Raw genomic sequence first — 22,505 nt, forward strand, 5'->3', positions numbered from 1 at the left:
ACAGAATAAGGCATAAATATGTGCTTAATAAGTATTGCTAAACAGCCAATATACTAGTAATATGCATGCTAATAGCTACTAGTAAATAGTCAGAACTAGTTCTTAAAATAAAGTTTTTCCCAGTTTTTATTGATTTTAGGTTTAGTTAACAATAACTCTGCTTCTTTTATCACCTTTCAGGATGTCAGTGCATTTTCAGTGAAATAATTCTTTCATTCTGTTTCTTAAACAAATCAATCGTATGGCATCAAAAGACTTGGAATGTAACGGAATGTAACATATGCGTCATATAAACCGCTTTCACTGAGCTTTTTCATATCAGTCCTTATTCACTTTCATTATATTTCAATAAACTGCATACTCCTCAAACCTTCACCATTAGAGTTCCATTGTGGGTTTGGAGCAACACGAGGGTGACTAAATACTGAAAGAATTCCTTCCCGAATGAGGATCAGACTCTGTATTTGAAAAATATCCCTCCTCCTCACACGCTGACAAGCTTCAGAATCAAGCAGTGCCTTTTTAGCCTGTCCTCTGTATTAAAGTAACTCCCCATCCCTATCGGCACTGCACCAAGGCGCCCCGTAACATTTGAGCGAAGATATTATGGCGTGCAGAACAGTAAGCAGCTGGTGTCTCTGTGTAGTCATGTCACGGGTGAACGCCTGCGACCTTTTTATCCAATGCGGTAGAAAAGCAGCGCAAGGTGACCACGGCTCGTCCAGCGAGCATCAAACACGACGGAGCCGCAAATTACCGGTGGCACAGAACCAGCCCCTGTCATGCCATGAAAGCTGCTGTCATTTCTTTCTGACTTCTCTCATCTCATTACTAATCTACGAGCTAAACACTGCTGACACGGAGAAATGATTTATTGGTTGCTTGATGCGTTTAATAGCTTCCTTATTAAGATTTACGACATCTGTCAGGCCTATGATTCATTAGTTTGAACTGCTCTTCTAAGCACAACTCGGACTAACTCGGAGTGTCTGTCGAGACTTTTTTTTGGGGAGTCGGGCTAAAACTTCACATTTACTTTACATGCTCGGATATCACAGGGTGCGTTTCTCTCTCTTTGTTCCAGTGCGGTTTCAGCCATATTGCTGGCAGCGAGCGAGCGGACGGCGGGGCTCATGTTCCGGAGGGTCTTTATGGAGTCAGGGGTCAGTGCCAGACTCCTGATGCGTGGCATAATAATGAGCTGCCTCTTCACTCACCCTGTCAGGATGCATTAGAGCTGGAACGCTTCACACTCTTTACTGCACTCTCGGCCTCACTCTCTCTCTCCGTTCGGTTAACTCCGCTCGGTTAGCATCTACAGGGTCCCGTTTTATCTAGCCAAAGCCAGTCAGCTGGCTTGGTCCCATATTGGTTTGTATCAAAGATTAATTGGCTGTTAAATCTGTGAATTATGACTAATCCCTGCTGTATGATCTATGCTGCATTTCTCCCTAATCCCAGAAATGTACTAGTAATCCACAGTGTAGTAAACATGGGGAGGTGAATTAATCGTCCAGGCCTGAAGTTGAGGGTGGCCTGGGGAGCCTGCACAGTGTCAGGTCGCTACCATTCCGTGCAAGGGTCGTTTTACAGAGTTTCACTCTCTCACAATAAGAACAGAGCAGCGTTATGGTCGTAAACCAATGCATAACTAAGAGACAGCTATTATTATAAACTGAAATACAACAATTAATGCAGTACTTTTACACAAGTAAATGTGAAATTGAAATGGTGCACAACAATAGCAGTTACAAATAAATAAATAAATTACTGAAATCATATAACAAAATTATTAAATATAAGTTATTATATTTGTTCTTTTTTCCAAATATACAACTACTAATAAAATAAAATAACTACTGCATAAATAAAAGACAGCTAAATACACAAATGTGAAAGTGAAATGGAACAAAACAATAAAAAAAAATTAAATCAATCAAAAATTATAAAATATAATTCATTATACATTTTTCAAATATACAACTAATAAATAAAAACTACTGCATAAATAAAACTAAATACATTTTTATAAACTGAAATACAACAATTAATGCTTTACTTTTATGCAAGTAAATATGAAAGTAAAATGGAAAACAATAGTAGTTAAAAACAAAAAAATAAATACCTTAAATCATATAACAAAATGGTAAAATATAACACACACACACACACACACACACATATACAGTATATATAATTTTCTTCCAAATATACAACTAATAATAAAAATACTGCATAAATAAGGAAACATTACACAAGGAAATATGAAAGTGAAATGGAACAAAACAACAGCAATTACTTACTTTACAAAAATAAATTACTTAAATTTATAACAAAATCATAAAATATAATTTATATTTTTCTCAAATTTACAGCTTACAATAAAATAAAATTTAAATCAACAAAAGTATAAAATATAATATTTGTTAATATATACATTTATTATAGTTATTCTTTTTTTCAAATATACAAATAAAATAAAATAATGCTACGGTATAAATATGAAGTGAAATGGAACAAAACAAAAATAAAACACAAAAAATAAAGCAATAAAAAATAAATAATTACTTAAATCACATAACAAAATTATAAAATATAATTTATTATATATTTTTTTCCAAATACACAATGATACAATAAATAAAATAAAAATAAAAAACTACCGTATATATAAGAGACAACTAAATAAATTAATAAATTACTTCATAAACTAAAATACAACAATTAATGTATTACATTTACACAAATAAATGTGAAAGTGAAATGGAAAACCATAATAGTAAAAAAAATGTAAACATATAACAAAATTCTAAACTTATATATTTTACTTTATTAAATGTATAATTCTCTCTCTCTCTCTCTCTATATATATATATATATATATTTTTTTTTTTAAATATGCAACCAATAATAAAATACAATAAAATGCATTACTTAATTACACAAGTAAATATAAAAGTGAAATGGAACAAAACAATAATAGTTTTAAAAAAACACAAAAAATTACTTAATTTATATAATAAAATCATAAAATATAATTTATATTTTTCTCAAATATACAACTAATAATAAATAAAATAAAATTTAAATAATATAACAAAAGACAGAAATACTTTTATTCATCATGAATGCAATAAATTGATCAAATGTGACAGTAAAATGTTTATAATTTTATAAGATTTATATTTCAAATAAATCCTGTTACGATCTTTCTATTGATCATAGAATCCTGAAAAAATGTCACATTTTCCACCGAAATTAAGCAGTGAATATTACGTCTTCAACATTGATAATAATAAATATTTTTCCTGTGCACCAAAATCAGCATATTAAAGTCATTTCTGAAGGATCATTTGACACTAAAGACTGAAATAGTGGCAGCTGAAAAATCAGCTTTGCCATCACAGGAATAAATTACATTTTAAAATACATTAAAATAGAAAACAGCTGTCATAATATTTCACAATATTACAGTTTTTACTATATTTTGATCAAATAAATGCAGCTTTGTTGAGCATATATAGCATATATACATATATATGACTGCATTAGTCAAAGACAAAAAAGAAAAAAAACAGTTCACAGGCAGGAAGGCGATGGTAATTGAGCGCTGACCTAATGCATCAAACACGCTCAGCTCAGCGGGGAGAAAAATCACTGTAGGTTGCACAGGTGACAGTTTAACTCACCCAAAGCAAACAAAGCCTCCCACTACTATACCATGTGCGCACCAAATACACTCGCTTCTATACATATTGCACATATGATCTAAAACAAACACATATATACTTCCACAAACACACCTTGAGCTCACTTTCATACTGTAAACCAGTTTACGAGCACCGGCCGCACAGCAGTGGAGTTTTAGTAGCGGTGAAATGGTCATTCTCCATCTGTGCTCCCAAGAGACCTTCCCACAGAGCTGGAAAGAAGGTGTTTTTTTAAGTGCAGTGCTTTTCTTCAAGCGGTAACTGCAGAAATGTGCTCTGTGGGATTATAGAGACATTCTAATGAGACCAGGGGGCCGACACTGGATCACATCAAGGGCCCCTCTCGCTTCACAATGCAGTTTTTTTTGTGGGAACAACTGCGGACGGGAAAACGGCTCTGATATGGAAGTCAAGCGTGTTGAAAGTGGCGACTAAAAGGTAGAGGAAGAGAAAGGGTTACTGTGATTAGTGCAGGAGATGAGATTTATGGTCTCCAGAGACCTGTCCGTAATGATATGTGAGAGGAAGAGCGCCTCATTACAATGCTACACACCGCCAGTCTGGTCATGGGCCACCATCTTTCACAAATCCAATAACAGCTCAGAAGAGAAGGCAACACGTTTTACTGGCTGCATGCGAACATGAGTGGAAGAATAAAAATTGTGAATTGCACTGCACAAAAAAATGATTACAGGAGCTGAATTCAAAAGAAATCTCCTGCGAATGAAAGCTGGGTACGATTAAAGGAAAATAAGCATGCATTAAACAAACAGATGTTATCAGAGATGCAGGAGCGGCCCTTTGAATAGCTCCCGTTTCGGAGCCAAATGCAACATTCGACTTTAATATTAGATCTAAAAAGTGAGTGAGAAGGTAATCTAGATCTAATCGAACTAAACAGATCTCTAAAACAGGGTGTGATTCTGTTTTATGGAGGACCAAAAACTGTAAATGAAAAAAGAATTAAATTTACCAACGCATCACAAAAGAAACTATGAAAACACTGCATAATATTATGCAGCACAAAACAACAAGTAGTTAAAGGGCTAGTTCACCCAGAAATTAATATTCTGTCATGAATTACCCTCATGTTGTTCCAAACCCGTAAGATCTTCGTTTAGACCATCTTTAGAACACAAATTAGGATATTTTTGATGAAATCTGAAATCTTTCTGACGGTCCATAGACAGCAACGCAACTGACACGTCCAAGGCCAAAAAGGTAGTAAAGACATCATTAAAACAGTCCACGTGACATCAGTGGTTCAGCCGAAATGTTATGAAGCTACGAGAGTTTTGTGTGTGAAGAAAACAAAAATAATGACTTATTCAACAATTTCTGCTCTTCCGTGTCCGTCTTCGACGCGTGTTCACGTCAGTGCGACATGGACTATTTTATCAATATCCTCACTACCTTTCTGGGTCTTAAATGTCGTAGTACCATTGCTATGCAGGGTCAGAAAGCTGATTTCATTAAAATTTTCGTAATTTGTGTTCTGAACATGAACAAAGGTCTTAGGGGTTTGGAACGACATGAGGGTGAGTAATTAATGACTGAATTTTCATTTTTGGGTGAATTATCCCTTTAAGTCAGGGGTCACCAAACTTGTTCCTGAAGGACCGGTGTCCTGCAGAGTTTACCTCTTTAACTTTCCTCAACACACCTGCCTGGATGTTTCAAGTATACCTAGTAAGACCTTGATTAGCTGGTTCATGTGTGTTTGATTAGGGTTGGAGCTAAACTCTGCAGGGACACCGGCCCTCCAGGACTGGGTCTGGTGACCCCTGCTTTAAGTTTACATACATTCATTTTACATTATACAAAAATGTCCTAAGGTCATAAATTTCCCCAAAGACATTTTTCATAATAATGGAAGCTTTTTAATAAATGTCAATCAACAGACAATACAGTAATTAGATAACTCTTTCCAAAAGTACACAGTGAGGGGAAAAAATATTTGATCCCCGGTTGATTTTCTAGGTTTGCCCACTGACAAAGAAATGATCAGTCTATAATTTTAATGGTAGGTTTAATAACAGAATAACAACAAAAAATCCAGAAAAATGCATTTCATTTGTGAAGCCCTATATCATCAAAACAAAGGTGATTCATCTATTAGGTGCTATTTGGGAATTCAGACTATTATTATAAACAAAGGAAATAATATCTTTCTATTATGGAAAAATTATTTAAATATGAAAAATATTTTTTTTTCAAGCTATTACGAAATACCTAGGTACAGCACCTTGTAAAAGTATTCATACCTCTTCATTTTTTTCACATTTTGTTGTGTTGCAGCTTTAAATGTTTTTTCCCACATCAATCTACACTCCATATACCATAATGATAAAGCACAAAACAGGTTTGCAGGTTTTAACAACTTTGCTAATTTATTAGAAATGAAAAACAGAAATGATTCAATTGCATAAGTGTTCATACCCTTTTCTGGGACTCTTGAAAATGAGTTCAGGAGCATTCAAACTGCTTGTAGATGTTACTACACTTTGGGTGGAGTTAAACTGTGGCAAATTTATTTGAATGAGTATGATTTGGAAAGGCACACGCCTCTCAATAAATGGTCTAACAGCTGAAAATGCTTGTCAGACCTGAGGTCAAAAGAACTAACTGTAGAGCTCAGAAACAGCCTTGCGTCAAGGCAAGGGTTCAGAAAAAAATTCTGCTGCATTGAAGGTTCACAGAAGCATGTAGCCTCCTTTATACATAATGGAAGAAGTTTGGAACAACTAGGAGTCTTCCTAGAGCTGGCCTTCTGTCCAAATAAGCAATTAATGGAGAAGAGTCTTGGTTATACTGGTGACCAAGAAGCTGATGGTCACTCTAGTTGAGCTCCATGATCATTTATGCAGATGCGAGAAACTTACAGAAGGACAAACCTTACTGCAACACTCTACCGATCTGAGCTTTATGGCAGTGTGGAAAAACTGAACTCTCTGATCTGATGAACCTCAACTCAAGCGTCATGTTTGAAGGAAACCAGGCACTGCTCATCACCTAAAGTGTACCATTCAAAAAGTAAAGTATGCTGGTAGCAGCCTCATACTGTGGGGCTGTTTTTCAGCATCAGGGACTGAAGGACTCAGAGTGAAAGAAAACCTCAACACAGTTAAATATAGAGACAGCCTTAATGAAAACCTAGTCCAGAGCATTCAGAATCTCGGACTGGGCAGAAGGTTCACCTTCCAACAGGATAATTACCCTAAATACACAGCAACACTGGCTTATAGACAACTCCGTGAATGTCCTTGAGTGGCTCAGCCAGAGTCAGGGCTTGAACACAATCAAACATTTCCAGAGAAACCTGGAAAAGTCTACCAGCCCCCGTCCAAGCTGACAGAGTTTGAGAGGTGAAGAGGTGAGGAGAAGAATGGCCAATAATTGCCAAATGCAGATGTGCAAATCTTGTTGCATCATACCCAAAATGACTTGAGGCTGTGCATCAACTAAGTTGCATCAACTAAGTACTGAGTTAAGGGTATGAATACTTATGCAATGTACTCATTTCAGTTTGATTTTTAATACGTTTCGAAGTTGTCAAAAATCTGTTTTGTGCTTTGTCATTATGGTGTATGGAGTGTAGATTGACGTGGGGAAAAAAAGTAATTTAAAGCAGTGTAACATAGGATAAAGGGGTATGAATACTTTTGCAAAGCACTGAAAATTAAATTAATTTGGTCCTCCATACCCTTTTTTCTTTTTGGAATATGTGTGTGCAAGGAGTAAATCTTTTAAGCAGCTGTGATGAATCATCACTAAGAGGAAATCACTGGAAATAGTCACAAATTTTGAATAAGAATCGCATTCAATAGACTCTGGCGATGCACAGTTTATGACTGCACTCAATCTACCCCATTTACTCTTTATGAATATGCTGTTCTTTCCCATCGCAAATGTGATCCAATGAATAAATTACAGCAAATTATGTAGATTGTTTGGCCCAACAAGCTGACAAAAGGCTTACAATTCCAACTGGCAATTGTATAAATTTGCCAAATATTAACAAAGCAATTACAAATGTGCACGGAATGGCTCTCTCGTACTAAAAGAATGCCAGAAAAAGGGTGAAGAGAGGTCACGGCGAAGTCAATTATGTTTTATTGTGTCAGAGTTGTTATTATTAACATCGAAGGTTATCTCTTCTCTGTGTTATCGTGGTTTTGTTAAAAGCCCTGATGGCAAGCAGGGCACACACAGCAAACATGCAAAGACAAATATCTATCATCCTGAATAACAATGAATGGCCGAGCCTCGTGGACGAACAACAGTGTCTGGTAATTGATTGTTAAAGATGAACAACCGGTCTGATAGCTAAAAAGCATGCATTTGTGTTTCATAAAGACGACTGAGACATCTTATGAAGCAATTTCACAGTTCAGATGTCTCGCCGCCAGTCAGTGTGAAAGAAACCCCTTGCCCTTTACCATGTGGCTGATCATTCAGAAATGACCCAGTACTATTTGCCCGCTTGGCACAGCGATGACCCCGGTGGCATTTACCCCCCATCCCAGCGAGAGCAGCGGCTGCCATTTAGCACCACCATAATGACCGTGGTATTTACCCAGGGTTGTAGGATTTTATAATGGCTGCAAGCTGTTTATTGGGCAAGATGGATAAGAGACTGGCTGCAGCCCGTCGTGATGTCACGGCCTCCCCAGAGAAGAGAGACAATTATTTGTTAAGGGGACGTTGGAGTCGAGCTGAGCGTGTCAGGGCGAAAAAAACCTCCCTGGCACCCAGGCTTTGAGTGATGGACAGTTTCCCTTGCCTCCCTGGAGGTCCCTGATGGATGTGGATTGGTTTAATGAGCCTTTACAGACGAATCGGATTCATGGCCGCATATTTTATTCACACATCCGGCGCTTTCGCTGATTCATTCGTCACAATCCACAGCGCACCTTGGCGTGGACGCGTGTGAGCAGAAAAAGAAATAACGCAGCAGATAATGCATGGAAAATACATTTGAGTTCATAGAATTTTCTCATCTTCACTTTGAGCTTTAGTGTCAGGGACGCACAGTCTCCATTCAACCGGGCTTCTCTGAAGTACTCCGTCCCAGATTGGCAGATGAAACATCTCAATGATTACAATAATACGCGTCTTAGTCTGCAACAATGAGATTGGGCCTTGAGTAAAGACACTCTCCGCGATCAATATCGCCCCTCTGTTAAAAATGATTGTATTGATCTTGGCCACCGCAAGCTGTTTTACACATTGAGCCTGAACAAATCTTCAAGCTGCAAGTATTGAAGATCCAGGCTGAATATTGAAAACTTTTTGCACTTATTTCCAGCGTGCGGCACACAATGGGGCTCCCGTTGTTTTTGTCCCTGTAAAAGAGGAGACTTTATTTGACATTTATTTGAAGTGTGGCGCTCAGCCAAGTCGGTGGATATAACTGATATATCACGAGCAGACAGGGGTTATAAAGCCATCCATTGAGTGACATGCTTGTTAAACATCCATTACTCGTCTGCTCAGGAGAATAACATTTAATTTACCTACAGCTCGGTGGAGATGCAGCTATGGAGAGACTTCCAACACCTTTGTTAGTCAGCTGAACCATGCTGAACGTGTGTATAATGCTTTAAAGCACACATAGCAGGCTAAAAGAAAGTACGTAGAAGTTAGTTTGGTTAATTGGATAGTAATAGGGAGTTTAACACGTTTTAGGATCTTCGAGTCGATCCGTGTGTGTGCGTTTAAGTCGTTACTGCGACAGCCGGCGAAGAGAGACCATTCTCCAGACTGACACATGAAACAAGGTGCAAAACAAAGAGGCTGGCTCTCTCTTTCTTTTGTAATTAGAGTGTGAGAGAGCAGTGAGCAGAAACAACATGTCACAGGTATGCTTCATTTAGCAGGCTGTCCTCTAATTAACAGGCCATCGCGGCACTCCAGCCAAATCTCACCGCGAGGCAATTAAACATTCCGTCTGATATTCTCCAGAGTTTAATCCTGAGCTCTGCTTGTTACTTGTTGATTTCACACAGTGACCTAATCAGTTCAGGTATTTATGCTGCATGACAGCAATGCGTCACCAATAACCTCTCTGTTTGCCTCTCTGTAAAAACAAGTCAGAGGTTTTGAAAAGTGAAACTAATGTTTCTTAAAGGGATAGTTCACCAAAAAAAGAAAAACCTGTCATTCATTACTCACTCCCATGTCGTTCCAAACCCGTAAGATCTTCGTTCATCTTTAGAACACAAATTGAGATGTTTTTGATGAAATCCAAGAGCTTTCTGACCCTGCATAGACAGCAGTGCAACTGACACGTTCAAGGCACAAAAAGGTAGTAAGGACATTGTTAAAATAGTCCTTGTTGTCCAATGCTAACACCAAAATGTTATGAAGCTATGAAAAGACAAAAAATGCGACTTTATTCAACATTTTCTTCTCTTCTGCTTGCAAACAAGGTGCAGTGTATCCAGTTGTACATCAGAACGCCGGCTAATGTTTCTGAATGCACATTGAAGACTGACATGGAAGAGCAGAAATGGTTGAATAAAGTCTGTATTTTTGTTTTCTTCATGCACAAAAAGTACTCATAGCTTCATAAAGTTAAGATTGAACCACTGATGTCACATGGACTATTTTAACAAAGTCTTTACTACCTTTCTGGTTCTTGAATGTGTCAGTTGCGTCGCTGTCTGTGCAGGGTCAGAAAGCTCTTGGATTTCATCAAAAATATCTTAATTTATGTTCCAAAGGTCTTATGGGTTTGGAACGACACAAGGGTTAGTAATTAATGACATTCTCAACAAATCATGACAAATTTTCATTTTTGGGTGAACTATCCCTTTAATATATTGAAGAAAATACTAAACCTGTTAATCTTTACAGATTTACACAACATCACAGTTAATTTCAAAATTATTGCACTACTTTGACTTGAAAACATGAAAAAACGGGTCATTTATAAAGAAATAGTCCACAAATATTAAAGGTTTCCTTTGTTTAATCAAAACAAAACATCTATTCTTGGGAATATTGTTTTGAAAACTAATAAATGTAAATAAATCAGAATGATAATATCACAATTTCAACGATTGTTTAAAAAAATGACCTATTTCTGTCAATCCTTCACTGAGCAATGAATTTAGCTCTTTATTTTATTTTTACAGTACATCCTGTTAATTTTATTTTTATGCATGTACCGACATTAATATTCTGGCCAATGCTGAGCTGATAATTATTTTGAAATTAAGGTTGATTTATGCTAAATGGCTAAATATAATACTATTATGTCTTAATAAAAACTAAAATAAATTATTTTAAAAGCTACACATCACAACAATGTAAAATTTGAAACTTTTTTTTTTTTTTTTTTTTAACATTGAATTTAACAATGCAAACAATTAGCAAACAATTAATATGCATCCATAGTTATAATTAATAAATTTTGGATTAGTTTTAGTTAGGAAATTTTCCTGTTCAGTCTAGTATGCTATTTTATACATACTTAAATTACAAAACAAGCATATTAAAGGATCAGTTTACTTCCATAATAAAAGTTTCTTGATAATTTACTCACCCTCATCCAAGATGTTCATGTCTTTCTTTCTTCAGCTGAAAAAAAATTAAGGTTTTTGAGGAAAACCTTCCAGGATTTTTCTCCTTATAGTGGACTTCAGTGGGGATCAGCGGGTTAAAAGTCCAAATTGCAGTTTCAGTGCAGCTTCAAAGCACTCTACACGATCCCAGCTGAGGAATAACGGTCTTATCTAGCAAAACGATCAGTCATATTCTAAAAAAAATAACATTTATATACTTTTTAACCACAAATACTCGTCTTGTACTAGCTCAGCGATTACATAATGATGGAAAAGTCGTGGTTAGTTCTTTGTCTGTGTACTTTGGTTCACAAAAGTAGGGTACGAAAAACTCCATCTCGTTTTCATTAAAAGGTCGTTTGACTTTCTTTGCACTTTGTAAAAACTGGGTTGTTACTTCTGTCTATGTAATGCATGACCTTTACAATGTGACTGCATAATGCATGAGGTTGAGCTAGTGTGAGACAAGCATTTGTGGTTAAAAAGTAAATATGTTTTTATTTTTTTTAGAAAATGACCGATCGTTTGGCTAGATAAGACCCTTATTCCTAGGCTGGGATCGTGTAAAGCTGCATTGAAATTGCACTTTGGACCTTCACCCCGTTGAAGTCCACTATATGGAGAAAAATCCAGGAAGGTTTCCCTCAAAAACATTAATTTATTTTCGACTGAGGAAAAAAAACACATAAACATCTTGGATGACATGGGGGTGAGTAAATTATCAGGAAATGTTTATTCTGGAAGTGAACTCATTTTTTAATTTAGGCAGGTTAGAGTTCAAAAGATAATGCATAACATGGCCCAAAATACAAAAATCAAGAAAAATATTTGAACGATATATCATAGAAAATAAGACAATTTAATTTGATTGTAATCACGATCTGTTCCCATGGGCAAAATTATCAGAACGTCCCGCTGACCGTATATATGTGTGTGCATGACTAAGCAGTGGCATTAGCTCACATCTGACCCGAATCTCATGTTCAGGATGTGATGGCTGGAGCCAAGCTGTTATTTCATAATCTCTGTGTGAAGCAACTACAGATCTCTCAAACAGAAAAAGGGTTTCTTATCCTAAAATGTCCTCTTTTTCTCCAGTCATAGGCTTCAGACTGTACAAATAGCACATTGATTAGATTTGCATGATCTTTAATTTAATGATAAGGTCTAATGACCTGCATCGCTATTACCAGACATCATTTGGAAGTGAAGTATGCCAGTCAATGACTACATCTGCCCCGGTCACTCTGTTCAGTCAAATGAAATCCATTCCCGCGAGACATTTCATCTCGCACAGAAGCGGCGATATAAATAAAGCTGTCACGTTGGAGAGAAATTCAGGAGAATATTCTCAGTGAGAAAACACGCGTCTCCCTAATCTGCGAACAGTCCGAGTTCGTTCGTCTGAGCCGCCTGCTCTTTGCCCTCCTGTCTGACCTGAGTAGATACTCTGACTGATAACATTCACGCCGAGGAGGGTCTGATTAAACAAACTCACCTCATTCGCTCGCCAACCTGAGGTGTGGGGGGACAAGGGTCACAGCTGAATCCACAGATTAGTTCACTGCTCTCCGTTAGGTAAATCTGATCATTCTTAACCCCCGAAAAGGGAGGCAATTCATCATAGGCGCCTATAAATCACACAAGCTTGACCCACTGAACACATTCCACAGCCTCAGGACCCCAAACCTGTTTATCTTACCACTCAAACAATCTATAATACTCCAGGAGGGCAAATTCAAGGCAGCCTGCTGGGTAGGGAGTCATTTTGTGTGTAGTAAAACAATTATTGTAGCACAAATTGCTGGGACAAAAAAGGAAGAGATCCATAAACGGGGCTGTAAATGAGTAAGAATGTCCACACCCCCCTTCCTCCACCGAAGGGCAATAGAGGCGAGCGGTCACTGTGGGTTTTCTCAAAGTGTGGCTAATTTAGATAAGCTAAGCTAACATACTTCAGGCAGTGCTGCTTTACTGCCGCAGACAGCGGAAGAATGTAAACAGAGAGCTAGTGCCGAGGCCCCGTTCAAAGCCGAGACCCGCCGACTCTGAGCACCTGCGTGACTGCAGGAGACGCTCTGTTCATGCTAAGCATTTAATGACTGACTTTAATTGGACTATCTATACTGACCACAGACGGGCTGACAGAGAGCTGGGTTACTATCCATGATCTTATTTTATTAGCTGGCTTCAGAGTGACACACAACTTCCTGTAGAATAGGGGGAAAAAAACAAAGGATGAGTAAAAGAGGGAGGAGGGGAAATGACAGTCATGATTTTTTCTAAGAAAATAAAATGGATGAAGGTTAAATTTGTAAGAATTTGAAATTAATTTATTTTTTTTTAAAAAATCTTGAAAAAGAATTTAACTTGATTATTATTTTACCCCCCAAAAAAGTTTAAAATAAACAGATTATGAATTACAGGCTAAATGAAATATGAGGTTACAATTGCAAGATATGAAGTCGGAATTATGAGAAACACTTACTAGTAAAAATTTCGATTTTAGGAATTTAAGTTGCATTTACTAGACAAACTTAGAACTGTGAGAAATAAAATAGCAATTACAAGAAAAGGTCACAAATATGAGAAACAGTTGCAATTACGAGGAATAAAGCCATGATTGTAAGTTGCAAATACTAAAAAAAGCAAACAAAAAAGCATCATTTACACGACAACAATGTAGTCAAAAACTGAAAAGCTTTTCCACTGTGTTTTTAAAAAGTTTCAAACTGCAAAAACGCTGTATTACTTATGCCAGGCCAGTCGTTGGCGCGCTCTTCGTTCGCGCTTGCATTTAAAATCAACGCGTACTGTGTATGTCTATATACCTAACATGTACTACGCATGCGCATGATGTCACCGTTTTCAAAAATTCCCATATTGGGTGTTTACACAGAAATGATAACGGTGGCGTTTTCAAAAACTTGCACTTTGAAACCTGTTTTCAAAGTTATGCATTTTCAGTCCCCAAAAAGCGGTTGTGTAAATGAACAGGCAAAATGCACAAAAAGTTTCCAGTTTTTGGCTGAAAACATTGTCGTGTAAATGGCAATTACAATTACAAGTAAAAGTCGCAATTGCAAAATACAGTCACAATTACAATAAAATCGCAATAACAAAAAAATCAAGTTGCAATTATGAGAAAAAGTCCCAACTGTAACTCTTGTCACTGTTTTCAGGGTTACAACCTAATTGTAAGAAATAAAATAGAAATTAAGAGATATGGATTCACAACTGAGAGATACAGAGTTGCAATTACAAAATACCCATATCTAGCAATATTGCTATTTTTCATATATATTCATAAAAATATATATTCTTATATACTTGAAAAAAATAGTAATTAATATTTTACCCAAACAATAGTTTAAAATAAATAGATTTAATTATAGAGCATATAAAGTTAATTATAGAATAAAGGTGCAATTATGAAATATGAGGTTGCAATTGCAAGTTATGAAGTCGCAATTATGAGAAACAAAGTCCTGATTATGAGACAAAGTTGCAATTACTAGAAAATTTTTTTTGAGAATTTAAGTTGCACTTACTAGACAGAGTTATAACTGTGAGAAATGTCAACAGAGCTCTCACAAAAGCTATAGAGAAGAAATAATTGTATTACTTTAGAAAGGCTATATGAAGATTTCCAAGACATTAGAAGTTGGCTTAGCTTAAAATGTGTTGTACCAGAAAACCTTTGAGGGTGTTGAAGAAAAAGCTTGTTGAGGAAAAACCTGCAATATACAGGCAAAGACTTTCAAGATGACCCCACGAAAGGTGGAAAAACATTTCAATGCAGAGTATAAAAAGAACACTAGACAAGTTGGGGCATCTTGCCAAATGCCACTCTTGACCAAGTAGAACATAAAACGCTGACTTCAATATGCTAAAAGTCATTTAGACAGACCTGTGGAGTTCTGGAAGAATGTTTTATGGAGTGATGTGATCGAACCGAAACTTTTTGGACCTATGGATCAGCAGTATGTCTGGTGCAAAAAAGGCAAAACCTATAAGTAGAAAATCTCCATCATCAAACAATGAGGTGGACCAGTCCTATTACAGGGGTGTTTTACAGTTGCAGGAAGTAGAACTCATAACTGTTTATGGACATCATAAATTCGTTGAAGTATCAGTACATTTTGGAAAGAATTGTGATGCCTTTGGTACAATGACTGAAGCTAATGATCTGTTGACCTTCCTGCAGGACAAACATCCCAAAGTAAACATCCAAATCTACTTGTGTTTGGTTCAGGGATCAGTCATAGTATGTTCTTGAGTGGTCTGTTCAGTCTCCACATTTATTTCTCATAAAAAATTTGAATTTGAAGAAATCAGTGGCAAAGTGAAAACTAAAGATTATCAGTGATCTGAAAGCTTTTTCAGGCAATGAATGGGCCAAGATTGCAGTAGAGAGGTGACAGAAGCTTCTAAGCACTTCCAAGCAGGGTTTATTGGTAGTTTTAAAGAATAAAAGATTTTACACAAAATTTGACTTTTGAGGGGTTGAATAATTTTGAACATGAACGTTTAGAGATTTTTTTTTTTTTCATTATTCATCAACTTACATTCTCAGAATTACTCAAATGTGTATTAACAAACTTTCTCTAACAGTGTACAGATGCTTTTGTTGAATTGTTTTCACAAACTTTATTCTCTGCAGCAAAATGTCTTGCAGGACAAAGGGGGTTAAATAATTTTGATTGCAACTGTATCTAGCAATATTGCTATTTTTTACATACATTCTTGCAAAAATCCTTTATTAATATTTTACCCAAAAATAAAACACGGCATTGCTGTATGACATTCTTTCTTTTTTGACACAGAAGATATTTTAAAGAATGTTGGTAACTAAAAAAGAACTTTCAGTTACCATTTACTAGCATTGTGTAGACAAATAATACAATGTAATCAATGGGAACCAAAACCTTTTGGTTACCAACATTCTTCAAAATGTTTCACTGTCACACATACAGGTTTGGGTAAGTACATACTGCCTGACTTTTAATTTCTGTGAGGACTATTTCTTTGAGAATCAAATTCCAAATTTTAACTAGCTTATTTATAAAGTTGACTTATCTAATACAACAACTTCATTGCTTAGTACTTAAAAAATGTGTTTACCTTATTTTTCCAATAAGAGTGGGTGCAGCCATTTGTAAATTTAATGTGTCTGGTTTCCGGTGTCATCTGCTTCAAGCTATTTCTAGCTTTTCTGCTGCATGTTATTGCAAACTAGTCTTTCTTGCCATATTATTTTAATGTATTATCTTAATTATGAACACACTGGTTTGTAGTGCAAACAGTTTTACCATTTACTGCACTTTGTTATTCTTCTCATTATTTCCCTACAGTGGCTAATGAATCGAAAGTCTCACACATTCACAGAACAGCTTACTTCCGCATTAAAAAATAAGGTGAATACAGCTATAAACACTTTTAAGTAGCAGGGACTTTGAATCATATTTCAAATGTGCGTGAGGTTTTTTTTTTTGTTCTGTGGATTCCTCTTAAGTTTTCTTATTATGAAACTTTCTTAAGAAGTCTTTTTGGGAATACATAATATTTTTAACTTTTCAAGTTAGAAAGTAAGTAGAAAACAGACGTTCTCCTACAAAGAATTTTATTACAAATGCTTTGTGAATCCAGCCCTTTGTGAAAGGGTCCAGTCCCTCCCTTCTCTGTCATCCTCAGTGTAATTTACATTTATAGTTTGCTGTATGTGTTTTCAAGTAAGTCTGTTCTCGCATTATTTAAGCTGTAGTTGAATCACAGTTTTAAATAGACGTTTTCAGCATTTCCTCCTCTGCAGAATGGAAATAAACATGGCAAAATCTGTGTATTAAGGAATTATTGGTAGCTAAAACGTTATCTAATTAGCAAAATATTAAATAAACAAATAGGCAAGGGCTTGTGATTAATGGGTGTTTTAAACCCGCAGAGCCTTTTGTGGGTGGCAGGCCCGGATTCCGTTTGAGTCTGGTGAGTGGGAGAGTTAAAGGTGGGGCAGGAAAGGAAAAGCAGGATCCAGGGATTGTAAAGGAATCCTGCTTCGTTTCAGCCTGTCCTGTTTGTATACAGCTCTGTCCAGGATGTCCTGTGTCACTGTGTACGGTGTTAATGCTAATGTGCCTGCAATGCATGGGAAAAGGTTACAAACTGCAGACACATGACATCATACATACCATGGTGTTTTGACAGCAACTAACACAGAACAGAGCGTCCCCTTGTGGAGAACAGAGACTGTGAAGATCAAGCTTTTTTTGTTTATTGTTTTTTTTTTGCCTATACTGAACAGCTGGGTAAAACTAGAAAAAAAATCCCAGTTTTGAGAATTTAAGTTGCACTTACTAAACAAAGAAAAAAAACTAAACTTACAAGAAAAATTGTTGCAATTATGAACAATAAAGCCATGATCATGAGATAAAGTTGCAATTACTAAGAAAATAAAAAATTAAGTTGTAATTACAATTACAAGAAAAAATTGACAAATGTGAGAAATAGTTGCAATTATGAGAAATAAAGGCATGATTATGAGATAAAGATAAAGTTGCAATTACTAAAAAAAAATGTAAAAATTAGTTGCAATTACAAATACAAGGAAAATTCACAATTGTGAGAAATAATGTTGCATTTATCTGAAAAAGTTGCAATTGCAAAAGTCGCAATAATGAGAAATAAAGTTCCAATTACAAGAAAAAGGCACAAATGTGAGAAATAGCTACAATTACGAGCAATAAAGCCATGATCATGAGATAAAGTTGTAATTACAAAAAATAAAATAAAATTAAGTTGCAATTACAATTACGAGAAAAAGTCACAATTGTGAGAAATAAAGTTGCAATTACGAGAAAGTTGGAATAATGAGAAATAAAGCTCCAATTACAAGAAAAAAGTCACAAATGTGAGAAATAGTTGCAACTACAAGCAATAAAGGCATAATTATAAGATAAAGTTGCAATTACTTAAATAAATAAATAAACATTAAGTTGCAATTACAATTAAAAGAAAAAGACAATAATAAGAAATAAAACTGCAGTTACAAGAAAAAAAGTCACAACTGTGAGAAACAGCTGCAATTACGAGCAATAAAGCCATTGATCATGAGACAAAGTTGCAATTACTAAAATAAAAAAATTAAAAATTAAATTGTAATTATACAATAAGAAAAAGTCACAAATGTGAAAAATAGTTGCAATTACAAGCAATAAAAGCACGATTATGAGATAAAGTTCCAATTACAAATAAAATAAGTTGCAATTACAATTACAAGAAAAAGTCACAATTATGAACAATAAAGCCACAATTGCGAAATATAAAATCACAATTACAAAAAGTCACAATAAAGAGAAATAAAATTGCAATTGCATGAAAAAGTCACAAATGTAAGAAATAGCTGCAATTACAAGCAATAAAGCCATGATCATGAGATAAAGTTGCAATTAATAAAATTAAAAATAAAAATTCAATTGTAAAATACAATTATGAGAAAAATTCACAAATGTGAGAAATAGCTGCAATTACAAGCAATAAAAGCATGATTATGAGATAAAGAAATTATCATAAAACAACTATAGTAATTACGAAAAAATGTCAGATTGTGAAAAAGTTATGAGAAAGTCACAATTACGAAATATAAAGTCACAATTACAAGAAAGTCACAATAACAAGAAATAAAGTAGATATTGTGAGAAAAATTACTGCCTAATTAAAAATATAAGGTGGCAATTGATAGAGTCAGGGAGATAGAGTCAGGGTTGCCAGGTTTACACAACATAACCTGCCCAATTGCTACTCAAAACTTGTCCAATCGTGTTTCGGAGGGGGTAAAATGCAGATTTTTTGGTGGGGTTGCCCTGGTAAAATTCGCATTCCAGGGGCTAGATATCATGTTTTTGGGGTCGCTTCAACCCACAGACATGAAAAACAACCTGGGACAACAGTGTTGAAGTAGCCCAATTCCGTGGGAAAACCGCAGAGTTGGCAACACTGGATAGAGTCAGAATTACAAAATATATATCTAGCAATTTTGAAAATTTTCACATTCCTTTCCACAAACAAACACACTTTCACTTACAGACTCTGCATGTAAATTTCAGAGCAGGTTTCTAAATTTGCAAAACGTGTGCACTGAAGTGATAAAAGCAGACATAATTATCTTCTCTGAACAAAGTGACAATAAAACCGCACATTCCTCATTGTTGGAGCCCTATGGTGAAACCAAACGGGGGTCTTATTAGCAGCAACCCTCTCACTAACAGCTCTTAATACTCAAAGAGACAGCATGGCCCCTTGAATCACAGGGCCAAAGGTCTGGACCTCCATCTCTTTAGCAATGTGTAGAGACACTGTCTTTATGAGCTCCCAGTGATTTAGCCCCAGCCAAGCTTTCCTTCCTCCAAAGACTTCTTTTAATCCTCTGCTCTAGTTCAGTTTATCCAACCCTGACACCCCACTCCTCTCACCCTGACAGGGAATGACGCTGCCGTCTGCGTCCAGGGTTGAGACCACCGCTTGGCGTTTCGGCTTGAGCGATCACCATTAAACTCATTTCGGAGTAGACAGCAGACGTGCAGGTGGAGCCGCGTACAGGAGGACTTTGTGTTACGAGATGGAAGACGTGGAAGGGGGGTGCCAACAAGAACAGAGGCACTGCCAAAAAACATCTGTAAGCATATGCTAAAATGGTGACGATTTCGGGGTGAATTAGTCATATTAAGCCCACGTACATATATTAAAAAGTTCCCTGTTGTTAGAAAAACACAGAGGGGTTAGAGACCAAGAGGGAGCGGTAGAGAAAGAGAGAGACTGTTCAGCAAATAATAAATGCTTGGTTTTGTATAATTGACGTCAACATTCTTTAAGCATTTTGTTTTTGTCTCCACAGCTTGAGAGTAATGCATTAATGTTGTTTAAAATGCAGAGTGCTAATGTTATTAAGGACGGGTGAATACAGAATGCTTATGTTCACTCAGATAGGCAAATGCAATTAAAATGTTTAAGTGGGAATGTAACACAGGCAAGTGGTTTAAAGACAAAATTCCTTTATCTTTCATTTCATATCATAATCAAAGTTCTTCTTGTCATATATGCTTCTATTTTCTAAATTTGGATATACAAGTGCTCTGCATCACAATTTTCCCACATGGGGGGGATTGGGGTGCTGACCCTATCTGTGATGCCAATATGAGGCAATTATATGTTAAATTTGCCTATTTAGAGCAAAATTTATAGCGAATAGAAGCAACATCAAATTAACACAGGAATCAGTAAACAGTATATTGCATGCTTAGATGTTGAATTGTGTTCTAATTTTTTTCAGAATATCTGCAATACCATGGGGGAGAGAACACTAGAATGACACACAGAAATACAGAACGACAGATAGAGTGACAGGACAACAGACAGACCACTATATAAAAAGACTGAACAATAGAATGACAGATAGAATGGTACAATTAAAAGAATGCTTGATAGCTAGACAGATAGATGAATGATAGACAGAATGATAGAACGACAGACAGAATGATAGAACGATAACATGACAGAACGATAGAACGATAGATAGATAGATAGACAGACAGATAGATAGAATCATAGAACGTCAGACAGATTGATAGAACGATAAACGACAGAACGATAGATAGAATGACAGACCGATAGACAGAATGATAGAAAGAACAACACAACAAACAATAGAGCGATAGAACAATAGATAGACAGATAGATAGACAGACAGAATGATAGAACGATAAATGACAGAACGATAGATAGATAGAATGACAGACCGATAGACAGAATGATATAAAGAACAACAGAATAAACAATAGAATGATAGATAGAACGATAGATAGATAGAACGATAGATAGATAGATAGATAGATAGATAGATAGATAGATAGATAGACAGAATGATAGAACGATAATACGACAGAACGATAGATAGATAGAATGACAGAATGATAGACAGAATTATAGAAAGAACAACACAACAATAGAACGATAGAACGATAGATAGAATGATAGATAGATAGATAGATAGATAGATAGATAGATGGATAGAACGATAGAACGATAGACAGAATGATAGAAAGAACAACACAAACAATAGAATGATAGATAGATAGATAGACAGAATGACAGACAGAATGATAGAATGATAACACGATAGATAGAATGATAGAAAGAACAAAACAACAAACGATAGATAGATAGATAGATAGATAGATAGATAGAACGATAGACAGAATGATAGAAAGAACAACACAAACAATAGAATGATAGATAGATAGATAGATAGATAGATAGATAGATAGATAGATAGATAGATAGATAGATAGACAGAATGATAGAATGATAACACGACAGAACGATAGATAGAATGATAGAAAGAACAAAACAACAAACAATAGAAGGATAGATAGATAGATAGACAGAACGATAGACAGAATGATAGAAGGAACAACACAAACAATAGAATGATAGATAGATAGATAGATAGATAGATAGATAGATAGATAGATAGATAGATAGATAGATAGATAACATGACAGAGCAACAGACAGAAAGATTTCATAGTAGGCCACTGAATTTCCCAAAAATAGCGTATAACCCTGAAAGAGTCCAACACATTAGTAGAGGTTAGCAAGCCTTTGCCTCATCACAGCCTACATTAAAAGCTCCTCATAAATTTCCTGCCAAGACGTTTAATGCTGTAAAAGCACCTGAAAGATGCAGCTGTGTAAGCTGAAGTGCGGTGGAGTGGTAACAGAAAAAAGAATCGTTCTGTCAGCCTTTAAAGCAGAGCTTACCATTAAAGATCACCAGCAGTGGATCAAAGCATGGGTCAGAGCCTCTGAAACCAGACCAAGCTCCACAATCCACAGTGGCCCACTTAGGTCTGCCAAGCCTCAGTATGCAATAGCATGATAAAAGAGCACACTGGAACGGTCTGGTGGCAAGTACACTCGCACTGAATTAACACAGAAACAGAGCAGACGTATGAAAGATTAAAACGAAATATCCAGATCTGAAGGATATTGCCACTTAGAGGCATTAAAAGTTTATGAATAGAGAGCATATGTGGTAGAATCATAGACTAACATCTTCGAATGTGAGACAGACCCTATTGGTTGACACGCACCTACTTTTCTGAGGGAACACCAGTGGTGACTGCCAACTCAGTAGTTCACATAGTCTAGCGTTTTTATTTATCATGCAAAGGTTC

Source organism: Labeo rohita, chromosome 21 (assembly GCF_022985175.1).
Source record: "Labeo rohita strain BAU-BD-2019 chromosome 21, IGBB_LRoh.1.0, whole genome shotgun sequence".
NCBI classification, from domain to species: domain Eukaryota; kingdom Metazoa; phylum Chordata; class Actinopteri; order Cypriniformes; family Cyprinidae; genus Labeo; species Labeo rohita.